General features: G+C 34.6%; 1 pseudogene; it reads right to left on the minus strand.

The window, feature by feature from the left end:
• Nucleotides 1–375: 375 nt before the first annotated feature.
• On the minus strand, nt 376–796 carry LOC109673954 (eukaryotic translation initiation factor 1A, X-chromosomal-like; annotated as a pseudogene).
• Nucleotides 797–5233: the final 4437 nt, after the last annotated feature.

The raw sequence follows: 5233 nt of genomic DNA on the forward strand, positions 1-5233 counted from the left end.
AGTCAAGAGGCCAGTTATAATTGGGCTTTAACCATAATTCATAATGAGGAAAAGGCAAATAGTTTATTCAAGACATCCATTACTTACTTAAGTGGTCAAAGTAGAAAAGGCAGTAATGTACATTTTTTCTTTTTAAAAAATAAGTGTGGTTTTCTATCAATAAGCTCCATTACATCAAAAGAACAAAGTGGGCTCAACATTTAACTTAAGATACTCAGCATTATCAGTTTTAAAGAAATAACCTTAGTAACAAGTTAGTACCTTAAGAAATTACAATCATGCTAATGAGAATTAAATCTTCTTTGAGTGTTATGGCTGGAAACCAAACTGTATGTCAGTCTTCAAAAAAGAGGAATGAAAAGTGCTGCCTTCAATTTAAATATCATCAATGTCTTCATCATCATCTTCAATGTCAACAAATCTTCAGGAGCAAACGTATCCGTTACATTGATTTTAGTATGTTCTGAAAGCTTTCATATGCCTTCACACTTCTCGCTTCATCTGCACTGTACTTTAAAATTACATCAGCTTTGTTATCCTAATAGTCTCAGAGACCATCCAATGTGATGTCAGATATATTTATCTAAGCCTTTCTATCTTGATTTCCCTATGATGTGACATAAGCTCTTTACACAATCGAAACACATTGCTTCTACTTGACACCCCCCCCCAATATTTTGATTACCTGAGCATATTCTTGCCCATCCTCCTTGAACACCAGCACTCATTTTACAGATTCATGTTAATTCTTACCTCTATTTCTAGTTGTACCTCCTTTACCTTTATTCTTGGGCATGGTGGTGACAGTGGCCTCTGTATGACTTTGTTCTGGGGTGAGGGGCATGAGGGGGATGATTCCTCTGAGGGATGACAGGGGCTACACTATGGGGCACATGAGACTAAGAAGGTTGGAGGCTGAGCAGCATGCATGGAACAGTCTCTGTATATGCAGTATTACATTTTGATTTATGTGTTTTGAACCATCCTTGCATCACTGTCATGAAAGTGACTTGATCATAGAGTATGATCTTTTTGATATCCCATTGAATTCAGTTTATAGGTACTTTACTGAGAATTTTTGCATCTGTGTTCATTAAAGAAATTGGTTTACAATTCTCTTTTATTGTTGTGTCTTCATCTGATTTTGTAATGAGTATAATTCTGGCTTCGTAGAATAAGTATGGTAATGTTTCTTACCTTCCTATTTCATGAAAAAGCTTGAGGAGTTTTGGTATTAGCTCTTCTTTGAAGGTCTATAGAATTCAGCTGTGAATGCATCAGATTTTTGGCTTCCTTTTTTTGGGAGACTTTATTGATGCTTCAATTTCTTTTGTCATTATAGTTCCATTTTGATTCTATTAATCCTCTTAGTTTAATTTTGTTTGGTCACATGTGTCTAGAAATTCATCCATTTCTTCTAAATTTTCCAATTTATTTCAATATTGATTTTTGTATTACTGACTAATGATCCTCTGATTTCATTAGTATTTGTTGTGATATCACTTTTTTAATCTCTAATTTTATTAATTTGGTCTTTTTCCTCCTCCTTTTAGTCAGATTTTCTAAGGGGTTATCAATCTTATTTATCTTTTCAAAGAACCAAGTTTTTATTTCATTGATTCTTTTTATAGTTTTTTGGTCTCTGCTTTGTTGATTTCAGTCCTTATTTTTGTTAAATCCTTCTGATGGTTTTGGATTTAGCTTATTTTGTTTATTTATTAGTTTGAGATGCAGCATTTGCTCATTCTTTTTACATCTGTCTGTGTTTTTAATAATATATGCATTCATGGCTATATACTTTCCCCTTAGCACTGCCTTTCCTATATACCACAGGTTCTGGTAAGTTGTACTTCAATTTTCAATAGAATCCAGGAAATTTTTTACTTCCTCCTCTGTTTCCTCAGTGACCCACTATTCAGGAGACAACATGTTGCTCAGATTCTAGGTATTTGCATATTTTTCTGCTGTTTCTTTTGTTGTTGATATCTAGTTTTATTTCATTGTTGTCAGACGGTTTATGAGAAGTTACCTCAATTTTCTTATATTTGTTAAGACTTGTTTCATATTCTAAAATATGATCTATTTTGGAAAAAGTTCCATAGGCTACTGAGAAGAATGTGTATTGTGCTGTTGCTGGATGAAATACTCTGTGGATATTTGTTAAGTATATTTGGTCTATGGCATCTTGGATGACCCATCTTTTGGTTACAGTGAGTATTGAGTTCTCTCACTATTATTGTGTTGAGGACTATCTGTACTTTTAAGTCCCACAGTTTTTATTCAATGAAATTCTGATGTGGCCACATATAAGTTTACCACTGTTATTCCTCTTAATATATTGTTTCTTATATCAGTATGAAGTGACCTTCTTTGTCTCTTTTTACTAATTTAGGTTCAAAGACTATTTTATCAGATATAAGGGGGGGCTATTGGCATGGAAAATCTTTTCCACCCTTTCATACTAAACCACTATTTGTTTCTGTCAATGAGATGTGTTTTGTGTAAACAACAAATCATTGGCACTCTTTTTTTTTTAAATACAGCTCACCAACCTATATATTTTTATGCAGGAGGGGAGATCATTAAACTGAATACTAATATTTAGAGGTATGTTGTATTTACTGTCCTTTTGTTGCTTTTTGTGTGCATGTGTGCATGTATGTGGATGTTTGGGTGTGCATGTGTATGTGTATGTTGCTAGTCTACAATTTCTTATTTCCACATCACATAAAATTTAATTATTACCATTCTTTCATAACTCTGTCTATCTTCATCTTCTGTGTTTAAGATTCCTTTGAGTGACTTCTGGAGTGCTGACTATAGTAGTCACATCATTTTTTACTTTCTGTTTATCATGGAAGATTTTTATTTCTCCTTTATTTATGAATGATAGCTGGATAGATTAATCTAGGTTTTAAATTACTTTCTTTCAATGTTTGAAATACCACATTCCATGAAGTTTTTGCTTTTCAGATTTACATTGAGAAATATGTTATTATTTATTTACCTTTATAGGTGATCTGGCACTTCTCCCTTTCAGCGTTCTGTATTCTTTCCTTGTTCTCTGTGTTTAATGTTTCAATTACAGCATGTTGTGGTAATGTTATAATTTGGTGATGTCTGTTTGGTGTCCTAGAGTCTCCTGTACCTGAATGAGCATATCTTTCTTGAGATTTGGGAAGTTTTATGCTATCATTTCATTGCATATATTTCCTGTGCCTTTGGCTTATCCCTCTTCTCCTTCTTCAATGCCCATGATTCATAAACTTAGTCTTTTAATGGATTTGCAGAGATCTTGACTGATCTTTTCATATTTTCTCATTATTTTTTCTATGTGTTCTTGTGTTTTTTTTTATTATAACTACTTTGTCTTCAAGTCTTGAATTTGTGTCTTCCATTTGTTCCAGTCTACTGGAATGGTTTTCAATTACATTTCTTATTTGACTTAGGAGTTTTTTATTTCCAGGGGATTTTTTTTTTGAGAATTTCTATAACTTTTTTAAATTCTCCTTTTATGCCTTGTGTTATCTTCCTTATTTCACTTATCTCTTTTGTTATATGTTCCTTGATTTTATTCAGCTGTTTGTCTGAGTTCATTTAATTGCTCTTGAGTTCATTTGTTTCTAGGTCTTCTCGAGCTGCTTACCCATATTCTCTTGGATTTCATTGACTTGTTTTCTCATGTCCACTTTTAATTCTTTAATCATTCTTATCATCATTCTTTTGAGCTCAGAAATTAAGATTTCATCCCATACTATCCACCAGTCCCATTGTTTTAATTGTTTAACTTTTGAGTAGTCATATTCTTCTGTCTTTTCCTACTTCGGTGGTTCTGTTTTGAAATTTTCTTATCTCTTGCTGATTAGTTTGTTAGGGGTTTTAGTTACTGAGGTATTTTCCTGGACTTAATTTCTATGTTGTGGCAGGTTTGGTTATTGTCTAGGTAATTGCATCTTTTCTGTCCACTGACATGTGGGTATAACTTAGCAATAACAAATTCATAAATACAATACTAAACCAGATTTTTCATGAAGTATAAAAACTTTGCAATATTATCTATAAATAGAATGGTATTGGAAAAACAAAAGTTGTTTACATAGAGTAAAAGTAATAGGAATGTGAGAGGAGATACAGAAGGAGAATGAGAAGGGGGGAGAAGAGGTGTGGGGGCTGCAGGTTAATGAGATTGTAGTGTATAGAGATGAAATTTAGTTGTGGAGGAAGGTACATTGTCAGGGATTGCAGAAGGACAAAAAAGATGGGGTTACTGTAAGAAGGTGGTACAATAAATCACTAGCTGATTAGTTTATGGTACAATAAACTAATAAAGAGAGGTAAAGTGAGGAAAAAAGGAGAAGAAAGAAAAGAAAAGAAAAAGAAAAGGGGGAGAATTGAAAAAGTAAGGGTAACAAATTTGGAATTAAAGAGGGATAGATAATTAAAACTTAATTTGAATTCTGAATTTCTTCTTTGATGAGAAGACTGCGTTTCTTCTGTGCTCAGCCGGTAGACTGGATGCTTCCCTCCAATTTCTGATTCTCAGGTTTTTGTCTGTAGTTCACCAGCTGTATTTACTCATGTGTTCCCTCAGGGCCTTGGATTTCCCAAGAATAATCTAGTAAGGGAAGTAGGCTCTGATTTAGGACAGCTGCTACTGTGAGGTGGGGCAGATTCAAGTATAAAAAGCAGCTGTTGTGGGTAGGTTGTGGGTTCTTAGAGCACAGCTAGTAGGTTAGAAAACAGTCTGCCACTTTTAGGGCCTGTCCTATTCTTTGTTCAGGGAGCTTAATGGCTGCTTGTTTTGGTTTAGAGACTCAGAAGCTGAGTTCTATGTGTCTAGTTTGCTGTCTCCCAGCTTCTCCTACAGAAAAGAGATAAGCAGGTCTACTCTTCTACTGGGAAGGTCTGTAAATAGTCCAAAAATACTGGTGTGGAAGTGTTCTCTTTGACCTTTTAAACAAAGGATTTCTGTAGGGTAGAGAGCTTCAGATTTCAGCTTCTTTGGCTAGGTGCCTTCATTAGGGAGGTCTAATGAGTTAGTATTTTCCTGTGAGCTGAGCAACTCACTGCCTGCCCTTCCTGTTAATAGAGACTGGAGGGTCTTGGCAGCAGGAATACTAGGCAGGTTTGCGGGCACATTCCTTCTGTGCTGCTATGGGTGACTTCTCTATTCCTTTGACTAAATTCTTTTTCATGGTGTTTGTGGGGGAAGTGACAGCTTACCAGGAGCTGA

This window comes from Castor canadensis, chromosome 12 (genome assembly GCF_047511655.1).
Source record: "Castor canadensis chromosome 12, mCasCan1.hap1v2, whole genome shotgun sequence".
Lineage (NCBI taxonomy): Eukaryota > Metazoa > Chordata > Mammalia > Rodentia > Castoridae > Castor > Castor canadensis.